The sequence below is a fragment of the Onychostoma macrolepis genome, chromosome 09 (genome assembly GCF_012432095.1).
Source record: "Onychostoma macrolepis isolate SWU-2019 chromosome 09, ASM1243209v1, whole genome shotgun sequence".
In the NCBI taxonomy this organism is placed as follows: Eukaryota; Metazoa; Chordata; class Actinopteri; order Cypriniformes; family Cyprinidae; genus Onychostoma; species Onychostoma macrolepis.
In genome coordinates, this window is record NC_081163.1 from 19,130,891 (window position 1) to 19,151,690 (window position 20,800).

Below are 20,800 nucleotides of genomic sequence, written 5' to 3' on the forward strand. Positions count from 1 at the left end.
GAGATATCGCCTGTGGATGATGCCTTTGACGATAGCAAGACGATTATTATTATTATTTATTATTATTATTCCTGATATTATTATTATCAGGCTAGTAATACTATCTAATTAATATTAGGGCTTATTTGTTGCATTATATTTATTTTTCCGCGTTTTTACAGTGTTTCGCATTATTATAACCAATCACACGATTATGCTGAGTTTATGAATGCAATGGCCAATCAGAGGCGTTCAGATGAGTCATCGCTGGAACAGCGGAGTTCCGTTGTTCAGCGCGCGCTGACTGAATTCTGACTCGCGAGCTCTCTCATCATAAACAACAAAGTGCAGATGTATGTGCGATGTAAGTATAAGAGATTTATTCATCATAGTGTAGATTCACTGATTATAACGGGAGTGTTTTTAAAGTGCATAAACTCGCGCTAGGCCGAGCTTGTCAAGTCAAGTCACTTTTATTTATATAGCGCTTTTAACAATACAGATTGTGTCAAAGCACTAACAGTATCAAACTGGAGGATAGAGTGTCAGAAATGTATAATGATAAGATTAAACACTCAATTTTCAGTTAAAGGCATTTCATTATTGAATTCAGAGATGTCATTGTCTAGCTCAGTTTAGTGATGATGTTCTTTGGTAATGTAATGTTCTTTGCTTGTTTACTGTAGCTGCTTTTTGAATAACTGAGGACACTAGCGTTTTACCTTAGACCCGCCCTGAGTGAGCTGTCATCATTCTGCCATTGTTTCGACGCAGGAGTAGACAAGAAAGGCTCCTAAGCGATTGAGGTGTTTTGTTGTTAGATGTAATAATGAACATAGCAGTCGTCATTTACTCCCGACATCTGAGCCGCTGAAGACGCAGTGGATTACCTTTGTTTTTGAAGGGAATGCGCCCTGATCTACCTAAATGCGTCTATGTTCACACAAATTATTTGTGATTCAGCCTCACCTCCAGAAGAAGTGAGTATAAGGTTCTTTTATGACTCTTTGCAAATCTCCCTTTCCTAATAATGTGCTAGTTAGCAAGTTCCGTGGCTAAAGTAAACAGTCTCATAAGAACGGCTTGTCACCCCATGGAAGAAAGGGACGGGGTGAGCAGAGCTCATTAGCATTTAAAGGAACATGCACTAAAACGGCTTGCTGAAAACAAGAGCTGATTTAACAAGGTAAAAAGGGTGTTGTTTTACACTACCATTGATAAATTTTAACCACTGTTATAGACTTTTCATTAAGACCCTAAAGAATCATATCAACTTGTGGAAAATGGGCATCCGATGACCCCTTTAACATGATGCAGTGGACCATATTTTTACAGACTTTTCATAGTGTATGTTTTAGATATCTGATTTCCTGAGACAAAAAGGTTGCTTGAGTTGACCACATTTAGTTTTTATGGAAACCTGTTTCTGCCAAAAGTTAAAAAATAAATAAATAAAAAGGTAATTTTATGCAATTCAGTTTTGTTTTATTTTTTAGCCGCCATGGAATGAATGAATGAATGAATGAATGAATCTATCTATCTATCTATCTATCTATCTATCTATCTATCTATCTATCTATCTATCTATCTATCTATCTATCTATCTATCAATCAATCAATCAGTCAATAAATAGTGCATTTATGGATCACAATTCTGACTTTATTTCTTGCAATTTTAACTATTCAGAATTGTGAGCTATAAACTCAACATTGCAAGAGAAAAAGTTTGAATTATGAGATAAAAAGTTGCAATTACATTTTATCTATCTATCTATCTAGCTGAATGATAATGACCCCATGTAAAACCCCTTCTGTCAGTGCATCTGTGTAAACAAAAGGACATTATCTTGGCGGAATTGCCAGCAACTATTTGTCTATTTCGCTGTTCATCATCAAACTCCGTAATCAGATATAATATAGTGAAATGCCACTGTGCTGCGCTAACCTTCCTCCAGGGCGGAAGAAAATTAGCGACGCTCACTCACCTTCCCTTTTTTTCAGTTTGGCGGATGTGTGAAGAATGATGAAGAGACAGACGAGAGAAAGACACCGAGAGGGACGGGGTGAGGGAGGATTGAATTAGGGCTGACTGAAGCGTGATGAGAGAAAACAGAGGGAACGATAATGAAGGAAAATAAACCTTATTGGTCGACTGGCTTGGAGGACAAAGAAGTGAGTGAGTGAGAGAGAAAAAAGAAAGAGAGTGGATGGACAGCAAGAAAAATAACAACCCTCACACAGGTAAAATGCTTGAGACAGGAGACATTTATGTGAAGGGAAATAACTGTTAATAACATGAAAATGATATCAGAAGCATCAATGATACAAAAATGTGCTTTAAAATGCTGTTAAAAGTCAGAGGATGCTGTTTGTTGTGTGAAATGATTCAGCATTATAGGCTAGTTATGTGTCCTGAATGTACAGTGTGATATTACATGGGACAGAAGTTCTGCTATAGCATTATATATACTTTATACTCTGCATACTTTACTTTGCCATCTAACTAAACAGAACTATGAGAGCCAAAATATGCCCTACCCATCCAGTATTACATTTAAAATAAATAAATAAGCCACACAATGTTATCATTGTTAAGGGAGTTCTTATAGACATAAACTTTGGCAATAGTAGCAATATAAAAATACAGTAGTATTCAAATTAAATTAAATTGAAATAAAAACATGTTAATTAATATTAGAATTAATATAGTACAGTCCTTGGAAAAGCTGTGAAAATCAGGAATAACAAATGTCCAAGCTTAGAAAAGTTCTATTAATTCTGTTCTGTTTTCTATTAATTCTCTTTTTCTTTTATTTTGCTTTATTTTCATTGTTTTTTTAAAACAAGGCTGTAGGTTTTTTTTCTTCTTTCTTTTTTAAAGTATTTGTTATTTGTTAATCTAGAAATACTCTTTGTCAGTAATATAAAAGTACATATATAATTAATATCAAATGATTTAACCAGACGTCAAAAATTACTTCAAAAGTCAAAATAATACAATTTTTAATTTAATTTAATTTAATATGTTGATTTTAATAAATTGACAAAATAATCATTAAATCAAATATATTGCATTTGTAAATTATTTAATTTACTGGATAATCCAAAAATTGCCATAATTGTGTTAGGAGCATATAAGCATTTTTATTTATTGAATTGAGTCAAAATATCACTGAAGTGATATATACTGATATTGTGCACTGTACAAGATTGTGATCACGCTGCACACACCAAGTACAACACTATAAAAGACATACAATGCAGTCTGAAGCAGTACATACAGCTCTTATTGTTTTCTAATGCTTCACAGAACCCTATCATCCTATGGCGATGGTAAAGCGTTAGCGGCTAGTTTGTTGAACATGTGTGCCACTGTCTGCAGAGGATTATCCACTTAGAGAGCTCCTTTTGGACCAGATTTCAATCAGTTTGTGCTGTTAATCAGAGAGAGCTGGTATCGTAATGCGTGGCCATGCCTCAGGTGCGGCCCTGTACCCAAACTTGCATTAGGCTAATCCAATTCATCAATCCGCAAGCCAAAGAGCCTCCCTCTGGCACTCACAGAGAGAGAGAGAGGGATAGAGATAGGGCAACCAGGTGATGGTGCCAAATGGAAACATTGTGGACTCTGCTATTGTCATTCACTCTCTCTCCTTTCCTCTTTATGTCTTATTTTGCACTGGCTTGCAGCTGATCTTTGATAAGCACTTTCCATAGCCCAACCTGCCAAGGTGGCAAAAAATAAAAAATAAAAAAAATAAAGAAATGAGAGAGGAAAATAACAGGGTTATGAATCAGCTCTAGAATTGCAGGCCACAAAAAAAAAAAAAAAAAAAACGCTGCTTGGCAGGAAGTGGAGCAAGGTGGGGGCTGGGGGGCATAATTGCCAGTGCACCATGCTGAAAAGGCTATTGAAAATGCCATTCTGGGCGACGCTGATTGGCTGCCCTCCCACAAGGCGCACTATCCCCCTGGTTGGCCCTGGTCTGAAAGCATTGAGAATGCTCCGAGGGTGCCTTTTTTCTGATGCCGGGAATAGTTTACATGGCAAAATAACAAGCTAATTAAGGCCTTAGCGAATGATGGATGGCTGTGAAAGTTAGCAAAGCTGGTCAACAGGGCAGAGGAGCAGCCTGTGATACACCGCAAGCCATCTGTGCTCAACCTGACAGCTTAATTGGCAAAGAGATCCGAGGGGAGGGGGAAAGACCTGTTGGACCTTTGATAATTGCTGGCTAGTTTGAATATGCTCCAACCCGCTACCGCTGCAATTACATGTTTGATGTTACATGGACATTTCCTGTTTCTTCGTTTCTCCCGCTTTTATCCTTTCACGGGTGGTGGAGTGATTTGTATATTTGTGCGCCATTACCTCAGCCATTTTGTTTGTAATATTAGCTGGGTTAAAATGGATAACTCATCGGCGGCCCGGCTGCTGGGACAATTAATATTGCTACATTTCCTCAGGCCCTTGGCTGAGGTTTCATTCTGGAGTTTGAGTAACGACAGTTCAAGTTTACTTCGAGAAGTTTGCATGAGAAAACTTTTGCTTTTGCTGTATGAATAGGAAACATTTGTCCAGATTTTTCCTTGGAATTAATTAGAAAGTAGCAGTTTGATTTTGAAGACAAAACACAACTTCTTGAAAAGTATGAGTTAGCTTTTGTTTTTATGTTTTATGTTTTTTACGTTTGTCATTTTTATTCGTTTTTAAGTATTTTTATATAACTTTAATTTATGTTTCGGTTCTAGTGATTTTACAACCGCAGTTCAAACTTATTTCAGTGAGTTGACATGGCAGCATTTCTCATTTTCATTTTCATTGTTCTTCTAATAGTTATACTCAAATGGCAATAATGATACTTTGTAGTTTAAAGCGATAGTTTACCCGAAAATGAATATTCTGTCATCACTTCTGTCAACATTTATGAGTTTCTTTCTTCCGTTTAAACACAAAAGAAGATATTTTGAAGAATGTTGGGAACCAAACAGTTGACAGTAGCCATTGATGTCTTCTATGGAAGTCAGTGGCTACCTCAAGATTTATCATACAGTCAGTGGCAGAGCAGTGCATTAAAAAACACAAAAGCACACCAATCTTTATTAAATACATCTGCTAATAATAAACATAAAGTAGACCATTCTTCTACCAAGTAATACAGTTCATTAGCATAATGGTAGGAGATATAGTAGTTGTATGAACTTCACAGTAAAATAGAATTCAATAGATGTGTGATCACAGGTGTGTGTATATTAGCTATTTCACAACAGCTTCTGCTACATGCTGGTCTGTTTGGCCAGAGACAGAGGGAGGTAGGTGTGTCATGCAGTGAGAGACCTGATCACGCTCTTATTGTTTGATCGCTCTAATCTCCTCCCACTCCTCCTACACCAATGAGAGCCATTGTTTGCAGCTGCACTGGAGTAGAGAGATTTATAAGCTTGTGGTAGAGCAGCATGAGATGACTCTAGGGTGACTAGGAACACAGCAGTGGCAGCATGACCATGGAGACGGTCTTTTCTCTCTAAAATCACATTTTCTCCTGCATTGTAATTCCATTTTCCTGCTTTGATCTCCTACTTTTGTTTTTGTTTTGAGCCTTTATTAGTTATTAATATGTGCCTCTTTAGTGTCTTCTCAACAACTTCAAGAAATCAGTTTTCTTTTGAGTGCTGTTTTTGGTTACCATTTTATTTTTATTTATTTATTTTTACTGCTTATTTTGTTCAACCTGCAAGTATCACCAGAATGGGAATCATTATTCAGTACACTATAATTAAAAAATATTATTTGGAAAACAAAATTAGTTTTTCAGTTTTTAGAGGCAGCAAAAATGCAGTCCAATATCCATTCTTAACTATTAAATAACAAATAGCAAAAATGTCATTAATGCATTTATATATTTATTTTTATAAAATAGCCTACTATTAACAAAACTCTGAATGTCTATATTAACTACACCGTATATTTGTTTCATTCATTGGTTACACTTCTTATAGTCACTAAAACCGACTCGTCAAAAGGTCAAATTGCACTGGTTGCGCTGCATATTATGGCAATCGTTTCTCATTTTGATGGCACTGAAAAATGTTTTTCTGAAAAAATTTTCAGTGCACAAAACAGTTTGAATATTGAATACTGAATTTCAGATAACTGAAACTCTCGAAAATAGGCGAGAAATAGACCAACAGGTGGCGCCGTCCACCATTGCAGCCTCAAGTCGTGTTATTATTCATCTTCCGCTACTTGCTCGTGCTAGTCTTGTCCTTGTTGTACATGATTCAACGATGCAAGTTGACGGGCATCATCATTATTATTATTATTATTATTAAGGTATGGCAAATTTTTAGGCTAATGATACATGGGGCAACTTTTTTGAGCAATGTTGCTGGGCAACTTTGGTTAATGTAGCCGTCAGCGGGCAACAAGGGGAAACACAGGGCCAACGACCGATCTAAACTTATCCAGATAGAAATTTGTTACCCATTCTCAGTGGGAAATTGCTCAAGCAAAATTGCTCAAAAAGTTGCCCCATGTATCATCAGCCTTAGACTGCGTTTGGCTGCTTATTTGCTTTCTATTCTGGTGAAGAGCATTCGTGAGCGATCATGAAATTCGCACAGGACTTTTTCTTGTGCGTTTATGTTTTCTGACTCTGGTGCCATGAGCAGTTTTTAGTGTAGAGTAAAAACATTTCAAAACGCTTCTTGAGACCCTTACATTCTGTACTGTTGCATAGCAGGATTAAGTTGTTTTTAAACAAATAATGCTTTATGCGCCTGTTATGAAATTATGGTAGGCTATAGTGTGTTAGAAATTAGAATTTATTGAGGCATTTATTTTAAAATATGAATGCTTAAGCTGAAATCTACATCTCTCTCTCTCTCTCTCTCTCTTTCTCTCTATTTATGATTAATTAATGATTAATATAATATTATATTTGTACATGAGTGTTCATAATCGATGAATCTGTTAAAATTTATTTTTGATGAGAGAGTTATTATGAAGTGTTTACAGGTTTGTTTCGAAAGTGAGGGCTGTTGTTTATTGTGCTGTCTAGGTTAAAATGAACATATTAAGGGAAGGTTTAAGTTAATTTTTTATGTTTATGAATTCTGTAGTAATTGCCTCCTGACATGTATAATGCATATGTTGTGTTATAGTCTGAAACAGAAATTTGACTGTATCATTGAAGTTTTTCTTTATGAATAGGCCTACATTGTAATTTAGAATTTAGTTGCTGGTTTTTATGTCACAAGTCTGGTCATTTTATACTGTATTTATTTATTTATTTATGCTGTAGATTCAGCAGTGTTTTGGTGCCACCAAATAGTAGTGCAAAAAAGAGTATTTAGTTCAGTGTTCCTTCTTCAACATGCATTCTTCTTTCAATACAGAACCAATAGAGTCAAACAATGGAATTTAGGTTTCTTGGTTACTTCATCTGTTTTATAATTGTTGATATGCTTGCTTCAGTGCTTCCAAATGCCATTTCTGGCTAAATTTAGATATATTTTCCTATTTTTCACCAAGTAAAGTTTTCAGAGTTATCTCAGGGTCCGCGAGCTAAGAGGCAAAGTCAGATTCTCATGGATCAGCTGGTCTATTTTTGATTGTCGGCTTTTGCTGATTCTAGTATCTCTGTGTCTCCGCTCCTGGCTAAGAGTCGTCAAGACGTCTAAAAGCCCTGTCTCCCTACCATCACGTACCTCTTATAGATGAGGCCTGAAGACTTCTCTGGCCTTGGAGAACGTCTCCTTGGCGAGATGAGCTGCTGACAAGGCAGATATTTTATTTACAACACATTAGAGGTTAGAATATAATATGTTGATTCTGAGCGGGGAGCAAAAAGAATAGGAGACATAGAAGGTAGTGCTGTATGGTGTCTCTTTTCAGCTGGTCTTTAAGCTGACGTTTTGTGTTTAACATTTGTAGTCCTTGTTGTGCCCTTAAATCCACATAGTCTGAAGTTATGTGAAGTATTATTGTTGGAAACGCTGCTTTGAGGGATGACGTGCTGGGGAAAACCCTTCCAGTATGTATAACATTCACCTTTTGTTATGGTTTAGACGTTTATAGTGGTCCAACAGCTCAAATGTCACTTTATGGTGGAAATGACGATACATTCTTCCATTCTCAGAGAGTCTCTGAGAGGAAGCACATGTAAGGTATCAGGTTATTTGGAGATCGGATACGTATAACAAATTGGGATGGATCACGACATAATCGCTTTTCAAAAATTCTCAAATAACTGCCACCCTGTAACGCTAGCCTCTGCTAATTCCCAGCGTGGCTTCCCATCCGTGTCATTGCCGCTTTGCCAAATTAGATAAATGATGGGGACACGTGACACGTGATGCCCTGGAGAATCCCCCTGCTCTTAACAGACCCATCCAATCACGAATTAGTGAAACGAACAGCCTCTTTCAATCTGGTGTAGTTAATGTTATTGCATCTGTCATATTTACAGGCAGCAGGGGACTGTGCCGCCCAGCCTGTTCCTCATTAGGCCCGTGTTTTGACTCAGATTTAGACTCGGGTTTGGTTCTATTGTCACTCTGGATCAAATGGCCAGTGTAAACACTCTTAATTAGACCAGCATGGAGTGATCAGGACTACGTTAAAACACAATGTGGCAGCTCCACTATGGTGCGCTGTAACTGTAGCCCCTCAGCGTAATTTCCTCCTGATGCATTGTGAAGGCCAGTGCAGCTGTGGACGGAGCCCCTGGCCCAAACTATGAGAGACCTGAGTGTTACTTTGGAAGGGTCTGCTTTTTATTCCATTATGGAGGCAGGTTGTTATTTTCCTCATTTGGCCCTCAAGCAAGTTCAAACAGCTACGACCACCCATGAAGGGCAAACTGGTCTTCCTCTGTTTGCCTCTTTTGGACGTACACGCAAACTATTTATAGACGTTGAGTTTTACTATGCAAAAATTATTCTGAGAAACTTCTACCACAGCAGATCAATTTAGGATGGTTAAAGTTAAAATGTGTGTTTTTTTTTAAATGTTTTTCAAATGAATATTTCAGCATAATCTGGACTCTAATCATTTAGTCCACTTAGTCCAGGTGATATGTTCACTTTTTCATAAAAGCATGAAACTTGGTACAATTGTACAGGTTAGGGCCCTGAACATTTTCGGAAATGGAGCCATCGCAAAAACACCTCGTGGTTGCCATGGCGACCATTTTACTTTCCACCATTACCAAATTATGTATTTTGTGTCATATATCCTGAACTAAACAAGGATTACAATGATACCGTATACAAAAACATAAACTGTTAATGGTGAAATCAGCAATGTGAGAAGGAAATCACATTATCTGGGCATCACAGTATAACAGCATTTACAAAAGTCCATATTATGGCTATCATTTTTTTTTCTTTCTTTGATAATTAACCAATTTTTTATTCAATAGTACAATAAAAGATTGTTTTAATTAATTAATTATTAATTTGTTACATTTATATAGCGCTTTACATGGAAGTGGGAATCTCCTCAACCACCACCAATGTGCAGCATCCACCTGGATGATGTGACAGCAGCCATATTGCGCCAGAACGCCCACCACACACCAGCTTAACTAATATTTTATTTAATAGTGCAATAAAAGATTGTTTTCAAGAATGCAATAATTTATTTCACAGATATAAAAAATAAATAAATAAATAATCATCTCACATAAGTGTATACTTACTTTCCTCTCAGGCAGAGTAGGGTAGGTGGTAGTATGTTTCTAATACATTCTGGTTCTCTCTCAATAATGCTCTAACATCACACGCAGACGGCAACGCAATCTTGCTAAACTGCGTCCTATCTGCACCTCTTCTGCTGCACCTCTGTCATTTTCTGTGGGTCTCTGGAATTGTCAGTCAGCTTTCAACAAACTTCATTCTGGCCATTGCTTCTCAGTCTACTCTTAGTATCTTGGGCTTGACTGAGACCTGGATTTGTCCAGAAGACACATCGACTACTGCTGTTCTCTCTAACAACTCATGGATGAAAGAACATCACCTGCAACTCAACCTGGCAAAGACTGAGCTTCTTGTCTTCCCTGCCACTCCGACTCTACAGCATGATTTCATCATCCTGCTAGGTTCATCAAAAATTATTCTTTGGTGGCCAGCTGACCTTCAAGGACCATATTGTAAAGACAGCTTGATCATGCAAGTTTGCATCGCACTACATAAGGAGGATTAGACCCTTCCAAACAGAGCATGCTGCACAACTTCTTGCCTAGGCCCTTGTCATTTCTAGTCTGGACTATTGCAATGCTCTTCTAGCTGGACTTCCATCATGCGCAATCAAACCTTGACAGATATTTCAGACTGCAGCGGCACGACTGGTCTTCCATGAGCCCAAAATGGCCCACTTCACACCTCTCTTTATCTCCTTGCACTGGTTCCTGATTGCGGCTTGCATCAAGTTCAAGACATTGATGTTTGTGTACAGAACAGCCACAGGCTCAGCACCCTCCTGCTTCCTCCTCACTCTTACAAATCTACATCCCCTCCATAAGTCTGAGATCTCTAAGTAAGCGATGCCTTGTGGTAACATCACAGAGAGCCATTTTCGTTCACCTTTCCTGGCTGGTGAAATGATCTTTCCACAATCGCAGTAATTAACAGAACACCTGATACATTATCTGACAGCAACACTAATTTAATCCCATACCCGACCCATTTGACATAAAAACTGGGACCCGAACCAGTACCTGCATTACATTATTTAACGCACCGGCATTAAATCTCCTACATGAGGAAGACAAAACTCATTTATTAAAACTTTTATTCAAATTGTGAATAGATTAAATACAGAAATAATTTCACCATTAACTCTTCACCTGAACAGTTTATGTTTTTGTATATGGTATCATTGTATTCCTTGACCATCATAATATAGGGGTAGACATCACCTTTTCTGTGTTATCGTGTTTGGTTCAGGAGATATGACACAAAATACATAATTTGTTTGAGGTGTTTCTCAAACGGAAGGCTGGATCCTATCGAGGCTGGGTCCTTCCTAGTTCAGTCCTTCAGAGTCTTGTAGGCTAGACTCCTCATCGGCATATAAACGCTAGAATGAGACGCTCTAGTAAGTGCGCGTGGCTACGTCACATATGTTCCCGCCCTTACCGTCACGGCACAAAAACACTAATAAAACTTAGTTTTGGAAAAAAAACTTTGTATTACAAATCTTTATATTATTTGGCTTTCTATTAATGCAATACAATGAAAATTTGCCATCTATGATCTCCCTGTGGCATAAATTATTGGCAGTTTAGCGTTTAGTAAGTAATTTACACCAAAACAAAAGATAACATCTATCCTTTCATGTCCGAAAACATTATTTTTGTCTTAGATTTCATAATAAATTCAGACAAGCTCAGTACTGACTCGTTTTTCGTCAGTTTATTTTCATGAAATGGAATGGGTACAAAGGATTGTGGGTGATTGAAAGTTGCGGAGGATACATCCCATCCATCCTTCAAATTCAGTTGAAAGAAGGACGTGAAACGAAGGCTGTCTTCCAAGGATCCTTCCAATTGAGATGGCCTTCAGTGACGTTTGATGACGTGGCAGCCGAGATATGCAACCTTTGTAGGATGCAGCCTTCCATTTGAGAAACACCCCAAGTTTCATGCTTTTATGAAAAAGTGAACATTATTTTCACATATCACCTGGACTAGCTTAAACCCCGCCCCTTTCTTATAATCTTCTGCAGGCTTGTGTTCAAGACGTTCTTCCATCCAATTAACATCTAGATGGATTTCTTTTTTCAATAATCTGTTTCATTCGGGCATGTGTCACAATCAAGAAGAAAACTACTTTAATTTAATTGCGACTTTAAGAAAGACCTGATAATTCTGGCCTCATGGCATAAACATACATGGGGGCACTTTTTAGCGAGACTCGAAATACGTACCAATTAGTACAAATCACTGCAGTTTCCAAAATAAATGAACACTAGAGGCAGTAAAACTCTGATGGCTTTTATTCCTTTTCACACAAATTTACAGAGTTTTGATTAATAAAGCGTAATTTTCGCACAATTACTTGAAGCGTATCATGTTATGACTTCAAAAGAATATTAATATGTTGGGAGATTTGAAAACTGATGCTTTTGAACGTTAGCATCACACATATCCAGCTTCATATCTATGGGTTTTCATAGAGGGTAGGTTTGTTCGGTAGCTCACGGAGTATGGAGACGTACTTGAGAGGTGAGGAGCTCTGGTTCGAACCCCGTGTAACTACGGTTTGAACTTTTTCAGAGCTATATATATATATATATATATATATATATATATATATATATATATATATATATATATATATATATATATATATATATATATATATATATTAGAAAGAAAGACAGAAAGAAAAAGAAGGAAGGAAGGAAAGACAACTGTGCTACAGACCGATCTCGAGTCCCACCGCAACTACGGAAGGATGCTTTGTTCCAAAATCACTGTAGGTGATTCTGATATTAGTGAGGGTACTTGCCTTCATGCACATCTATTCTGACATATCATATTTTGCACACTCCATAATTATGATTATCACAATGTCATTGTTATTTCGAGAGAATATGCGGATGTCACTTCTGAAAAGTATGCCACATTGGTCCTCTTAGCAGCATGAAAAATGAAACTTTTATTCAAATTCTGAATGGAGAATAGGCTATATTCAGCAAAGAAAGCGCGCAAAGTGCGCTTCCTTAAAAAACTGTCACTCATTTCAGTTTATCGCTATCTCTATTTCTGCTATAATCAATGAATATGTCAACACAGCACAATTAATCTCTTAATTACATCACCTACATTTTGTTCATTATAATCAGAGACTTCGCGTCGCAAGCTTCCAGAACTCTGGACTGAACAAGAACACTCACGTTCTGTGCGGTGAGTGGATTCTTATGGAGCTTATGAATGCAATGACCAATCAGAGGTGTTCAGATGAGTTATCGCTAAAATGCCGATGTGTTTTCTTCACTCGCTCTCTGACTGAATACCTCTTTCTGGCGAATTCTCTCGTAAGAAACAACAAAGTGCAAATGTGTGTACAAATCTGTGTAAGAAAGATGTAAACAGCTTCAGTGATTTTAATGGGAGTTTTTGAGAGTGCTTGAACTCTAGACTGTCAGTGAAAATGTTCTTTGATAATTCAAATGTTCTTTTCTCTCTTTCTGTACAAATGAAAGGGTTATGATTTGTAGCCTAATTTACAATGTTTTTATTCACATTAATTTTCAGTGTTAAATTCACATTAAATAATAAAGTCAGTCATATTAAAAATATGTTATGGCATGACACCCATATCTGTTAATTAAGTAAACAGACAGGTTTTTATGCATAGTTAATAGATTACATTATTAGGTTACTTTGACCATCACCCTAGATCTACTAACATAATCTATAAAGGTGAGAATCAAGATATTTCATGATTTAGTTAATGCATTTGGGAATGTTTTGAATAAAAAGGAAAAAATAAAAATAAACCATAAGTGCTGTTGTGGCTGCTGTGTGTCAACTTGTGTGATGAAATTGCTGCACATAGGCTAGCTCAGGGTTCCTCAAATCTTACCCTGGAGGTCCAATCCACTGCAGAGTTTAGCTCCAACCCTGATCAAACTCACCTGTCTGTGATTTTCTAATGATCCTCAAGACATTGATTAGCATGTTCAGGTGTCTTTGATTAGGGTTAAAGCTAAACTCTGCAGGAAAGTGGATCTCGAGGTCCAGATTTGAGGAGCCCTGCGCTAGCTTAACCATAATATACAATAATTGGATATACAACACCATAAGGAGGGTACGCCAACATATCTCTCAGAGTATAAAGCATCTTGGCTGGTATTTAAAATAAATAAATTAATTAATTAAAGCACCAGCACATACTGAACGACTGTTGGTTAGTCTTTAATGTATAATTAATAAACCTGCGTCATACATGTGTTTTAGTCAATCCCTTTGGTACTTGGAGTACTCAGTCTGTTGTATTTTGCATCATATAATTTTCCCTCAGATCACAAAGATATAACAAAATGATAAAGAAAATAGAATATATAGAAACAAATTGAGGCAGGATGGTGGAGTATAACTGGAATCTTAAAGTGACAAAACCACAGAACAGGTGACGTGTGAGGAAGTGTGATAGGGTGTAAGTGTGCAGGCATGTCACAACAGTGTCCGGATTGATGACTTTGCAGTTTGTGGAGCGGAGGATGAGAAACTCGGAGGGGAGAATAGACGAGATGTTTGTCATTTTCTGAAAATGAGTTACAGCCCCTCCTTTGCTTCACTCCCACTGCATAAATAACAGAGCTGTCACCCGCTCTTAACAAGCTGAGAAACTAAACTGAGTTCTTTATTAACACACAATCACAGTCCGTCGGGATATTGCTCACCTGCATGGCATGTTGTCAAAGCGCTGTCAATTCAGCTAATACATTAAGCTAATAGCAACATAGCAAAATATTTCCTACTAGACATGATTGTATTTGGACTATATTGGCAAATGCTGTGAGCCTTTTCCTTTGCTATTGCAATATTGCCAGGCTAATGGGCAAATGTTTGGTCCATATTAGAGCTTTTCTAGCTCAGAACCACTTACTTAGTCTTCCGACTGACACGTAAAGCTCTTAAGGACTTGTTTAATAAGATCTTAACAGAAAAAAGTTGTAGAATTTCTTTGATTGATTGTACATTTATCATGTATATTTAAAACACCTTGTGTATATTTAATGCATTGTGTTTTTATTTATTTATTTAAACAAATCTAATGTAGTTGTTAGAAAATGAACAACATAGCCCTTGCCAGTGCTTATGTTTTATGTGCCTCTTAGTGGTGGATTTATCTGAAATAGATTATGCCTCAAAAATAGGCTGGTGTGAAATGATGATAAATAAATAAAACTAAAATAATACCTCTGCAGTCACTGTGAGTACAAAAAAAATACTAGAGAAACAGAGAAAATCTCAGATCACAAAGACATTATTCTGCTGAAGAGAATTAGTTATTAATCGTCACATATCTATAATTGTCCAGTGTCAAGCACTTAATGTAACATACAACAAGATTCTAGTATCGGTTGCTTGTTGATAGTGGAAGGTCAATGTTGTTGCATAAACCTTTGACCCATAATCAGTTAAGATGTGTATATTGGACTCAAAAAGCTTGGCCTCTTCATTTCAGAAGTCAACCTCAAGCCCCGGTTAGCGAGTATATGCTCTTTCTGTGCACTTTTTACTTGCTTAAGTTGCTGCCTACACATCACTTTGAAACCCAGCACTAGAAGAAATGTGGTTTTGATCGTTTTGTGTTTATTTAATGGCTCTTTCCCTCTTTTTTGCGTCCTTCAGTTCTTTCTTCTGATGCAAAATGTAGTAATGGGTTTGCAGGCCAAAAGGCCCTTATTCCTCCATCTAGCACTCCCTCGTTCACCACAAACGTTTACCGCCTATCATTTATTCATTCCCTATTTTCGCTAAAGTGCTTTTCTCTTTCTCTTTCGGAGTTCTGATTAGGAGGTCGTGTAACACGTACCTTTTATTTATTTTTCCAGCCGGAGAAAGAGTGAATGAGCTAGTGCAGCCCTCTACATCACCACAATTACCTTCGCTAACACCTCCAATAAATAATCAACTTGTGAGTAGAGCCTTGAAAAACATTAATCACGGCATTAATGAAAGGGAGAGCTCACAGGATGCATTTCCTGAGTTAAGTTCGTGCCATTCAACGCCACGGTACACGCAAATAAAGTAGCTCATATTGCTTGATATAATAAAGGCTGATAGCAAGTTATCATAAAAATCCATTCTGGTTTGTCAAACTGTCAAGTTAGCACTTGCGCCGCTTCAAACAACTTGTCGAGATAATGGTCGCTTCATTAGCTTCTTCCTTTGAGGATGCACTATTTGAATAAAAATCAGCAATTATGTGACTTCTCTCAGATATGAGCCTCTCTAATGTAGCAGATGAAGTTTATCTCGCTAATTTATGTGCGTTCAACTATCAAGGCCACTTATTTCTGAAAAGAGTTATTAAATCTACAGGAAAAGCTCATTTTATGAGCCTTATTTCATGTATTCAAGTCATCATTTACTCATCGGGATGTCGTCCTCAACCTGTATGCCTTTCTTTAGAGATTTTGAAGAAGGCTTCAGTTGTTTTTGTCCATACAATAAAAGTCATTGGGATTAAAAATAACATGATAAGGTCAAAAATCTTTTCTTTTTCTTTTTTCTCTACAAATAGTTTATGTGTGTGTTGAATATTATCGTCCATTTAAAATGTGCTTGTTTTCTGGGTTTTCTTTCTCTACATATTTAGCCTGTCTGTTTTAAATATCACTAAATCAATATTTGGATCATTTACAGATCACAATATCTAATTTCTGACCTAAGAAATAACAATCCACTTTGCTATGCCCCGTCACTCTGTCCCCTCCAGATAGAAGATAAAACAAGCGTAATTACATTCGATGACTCAGTTTGAGCAAGAAGCTATAAACAAGCGTCTTGCACAACTGGCCTCTTACGAGTCACCTTGTATGCAACATTGATGTGAGTTTAGAAATGGCTCGAGACCTCTACTGTATATGTAATCAGGTGGTGAGGAGAATGAAGGATTGAGAAAGAAAAACAGCTACCTTATAGGAGAGGAAATAAAGTTTTAAAATAGAGGGTCTGAGTATTGCTGTAAATTATTGGATTTTAGCGGCACAGCAACTCCTCAGAGGACCGACTCTAGGCACTTAAAAAGAAAGATCCAACTGCACAGACAATACCTTTTTTTTTCCATACCATCCTCCCTTCCTCGACAACATCTTCAGCTTAAAACTTAAAGAATATCTTTGCTATTGACTCTGGATGGCTTCCAACTGTGTCCTGCTCCCCAGCACACTAGAGGTGGGATGGTGTGTGTCTGTAAATCCTTTCCACAGACTTTTCCTGGTGTCAGACTGAGTGAATGTTTGAGAGGGGCCAGGCGAGATAGGACACTTCAAAGGGTCCGAGGCAGCGGTGTGTTTGTACAGGCATACCAGCCCTGTGCCCCGTTCTGATTCAGAGAAGAGATAGCTTCTTGCAATAGCTTTGATGCGCTCGCAGGACATAATGCATATGGAGGAAGATGGGATTGAGAATAAGGATGAAGTCATGGCGTCATGGTGCACATTGTCTAGTCAGAGTTAGTCAGTAGAAGGCTCTCAAACTGTGCTACAATTCAGGATTTGAGCCAATTCTAATAATGGAATTAATAATGTAAAAGTTTAACAGAGAGAAATACCACTTTCCCCCCCATGTTTTTCAGCATTTGGCTTATGAACATTGTTTTGTATGTTTCAGTTTCTGTAGACAAAACTTATTTCAAATTTCTTAAATACTAATTAAAATAAATAATGTAATTATAATATAATATGATGATATATAATATAATATATTTTGTGCCTCACAATTATTCTTTTATGCCAAAAATCATTAGGACATTAAGTAAAGATCATGTTCCATGAAGATATTTTTTTTCCTGCTGTAAATATATCAAAGCTTAATTTTTGATTAGTAAAATGCATTGCTAAGGACTTCATTTGGACAACTTTAAAGGCAATTTTCTCAATATTTAGTTTTTTTGCACCCCGTGAGATTCCAGATTTTCAAATAGTTGTATCTCAGCCAAATATTGTCCTATCCTAACAAATCATACATCGATTGAAAACCTGTTTATTCAGCTTTCAGATAATGTCAATACAATGACCCTTATGACTGTTTTTGTGATCCAGGGTCACATATTTGTTGTGAAATGTCTGCTGTGTGGCACTAAAAAAGCGTTCGTTTTTTCCCCCAGGAATAGATGAATGCAAATTTGGTACGTTTTGTACGTGTCATGCATTAAATTTCAGTAAATGTGACTTACCTTTTCTGGTTAATGTACCACATTTGCAGTTTCACAGCTTTCTGTCTTTTACCTGTATTGCTAACATTTACACATCAACATTGAAATGCTGTTAAAGCTCTGTGCTGTCATTTGCCGGAAAAACATAAGATAGCAATCTCAAATTTTTCAATACTTTGTCAACTAATTTATTCATCCACTCAGATGGAGATAAGCTCTTTCATTTCTGCACCTGTCCAGTTTGACAATTTGTTTATTTCTTTACATAGTAGATAATTACAATTTCCAATAGATTCACAGCTAAACAGCTCAGAATAAATGCATTAGCTCCTTCTGAATATTGTGATCAGCTCAAACTCTTTGACAACAGATGTCTTTTATCCTCATACATGTTCAAGCGGTAAATCTTACAGCTTTGTTGACACATAGCATTGATATGGATCTCAACAACAATGTATTCTGTTCACATAAGTCCTGTAAATAGAAAAAAGAAAAAAGAAAAACTGCATTCAATTTCCTGAAAAGTCTACAACTGAGAAACCATTTCCTAGCTTACTTTTTGACTCTACTGGATAATTGGCGACAATCTGTCTTGCGACTGCTGTGTTGTGTTCTGCTCTGTCCCATTGTGCTCCGTCTAGTGGTTGTTGATCACTAGAATGCATCCCCCATCTCAGAATGCATTATAAAGCTGTACATATTTTTGCCAAGAATGCTATCAGCGCTCACCCATATTTGTCTAGATTTACTTCAGCAAAATGGCAGCCGCCTTGTGTGTGCTGGGATATAGTTTCTGTTTGACCAATCTTGATTGCAGCTGTCAGGGGCTTTGTAGACATGTTTGAATACAGTGCACTCACTTTTTAGTCTGGATTTCATTAGATTTTTGGTGGGAAAGACTTTAAATCCTTCTTTGTGCCTCACAATATTTGTTTCTACAACTCATCAAGACGATTCCTTGAAGTCTGAACTTCTAGCTCTGGCTCGCCAGCGTTGTGTTATTACCGTTTGTCATTACGAGACCTTGCTGACCTCCATCTGTTCACTAGCTGCCCTTTTCTTCTGTTGGACACCATCACAATTACCCATGCTGCAGTAATCCAACTTTTATGGAGGTCTGACCAGTCAAGTTGGTGTGTCAGTGTTAAATAAACTATGAAATGTGAAGGATCGGTTGATGAAGTCATTGAGGAGAAGTCCAAAGCTTTGTGGTGGTGGCGAGTGTGTAACACTAGACATTTTTGCTATGATTTGTTTTATTCTTTGGCAAGAAATGACACCGTAATGGTCATATTGTTGGTGTAAAGCAGGTGGTCCAGTAATCTGCTTAAAGAGCCTGAGTAGTTGAAAAAAAATGATGGATTATGTACATAAAACAAATGTGTGGGCTCAGATATTGACTGAACAATGGGAGCCACTTAGTCTGGCACACTACTGTGCACACACACACACACATGCGCGCTGGTGTGTGATTGTTTGTGGGGAGGAAGGAACAGGTTATGAATGCCAGGAAGGGTCTGTGTGTTCAGAAAGGGCTGATGTGCTCTCCTCTGCTCCTACCATGGGAAAGTTGCACTCTCTAGGCCTCATCAAAACAATACTGTGTGTTTTGTGTGTATGAGCATGACATGCGGTTACCCCCCTTCTGCAGCCCGCACATCTCTTCATGTATGATTCAAGAGCTCCCCCTAGGCCAAGGTGAAGTGAGCAAGCAGTTACATGAACACACAACATAGAAGGATGGCGATACATAAAGAGAGAGTTTTCCCTGTTTTTTTCTTTCTGTCCTTTGGCTGTACTGTTCAGTATTTGCACCACAGTAGTTTTACCACTTTCTCCATAAAAAAAAAAGATAACCTATTGCACATCTAGAGTGCAGAATTAAATGTGCCACATCTATGCCTCTAAACACAATTCCAAAAATAATGACCGTTTTGTCTACCATTGTTTGGCCAAACAGGTAGTCCCAGCTCAAATTTACATTGGAGGTTTAGCAGATATTGTTCATCCTGGTTGGGCTACTCAAACAAACTGATTGCAATTCCCTTTGGTGCTGATGGAAATCACCTAAAGTAAAAATTCGATTACCGTAGTTACAAAATTAATTTATCAGTCATTTTTTATTATGAGGCATTGTTTAAATTGCAACCTGATGTTAAGTCAACAAAACAAATCATGATGAGAATATAATGCTTATATTGACCTCACACTATTTATTGGACATTTGCATAGGAAATTGAATGTAAAAATTGGAAATTGGTCAACAATAGAGATCTGTAATTGGGCTTTTTCTTAGTCATCTATATGTTCTTTAATTTCATTGCAAACGTGTTTATTGCATTGTATTGTATTGTATTGTATTGTATTGTATTTATTTATTTGTTTGCTTGCTTGCTTTGTGATGTATTTGTGAATTCGCTTGCACTTTATTTGACAGTATGTGTGCTTCCATGTACTTGCAGTGTACTTACAGTGTACCTACTTAAGAAAGTACTGGTAATATAAGGTAAGTACATGGGTTATGGTTAGGTTTAGGGGTAGGTTCAGGATTAGTACCTAGTTATTATTACCTAGTTATTATAATTAATATAATAAGTGCATAGTTGCACATGAGTAACATGACTGTAAAATAAAGTGCTACCATGAATTCTGCTTGTCAACTTCCTGGAATTACCTGTGCAATTACTGGTTACATTTCCTGCTAATATTGTATGTTTTCTTTATATATTATACATATAAATATTCTGACACAAATTCAATATCTAATGAAAATAAATGCATATGTGTTAAACTATAATAATAAATAATAATTGTACATAACTGGATAATAAATATTAAAGAATAAAATCTTACTGTTTAGCTGAGAAATTCTCCTTTTTTATTTATTTATTTATTTATTTTTATTAAAGGATTCACCTTC

The 20,800-nt window shown here is 37.0% G+C and overlaps 1 long non-coding RNA gene across 4 annotated transcripts in view; it reads left to right on the forward strand.

Moving 5' to 3' along the window:
* The first annotated feature begins 246 nt into the window (after positions 1-246).
* The window catches only part of LOC131547484 (uncharacterized), a 100,206-nt gene continuing 79,652 nt past the window's right edge, over positions 247-20,800 (forward strand). For 3 of the 4 annotated variants that reach the window (XR_009272953.1, XR_009272951.1, XR_009272950.1), the window contains exons 1-2: positions 247-343; positions 1,981-2,220. This is a non-coding gene — a long non-coding RNA (uncharacterized LOC131547484). Of the gene's footprint in view, positions 344-753; positions 960-1,980; positions 2,221-20,800 lie in introns of all 4 variants that reach the window. The other variant, XR_009272952.1, reaches the window with a different exon arrangement.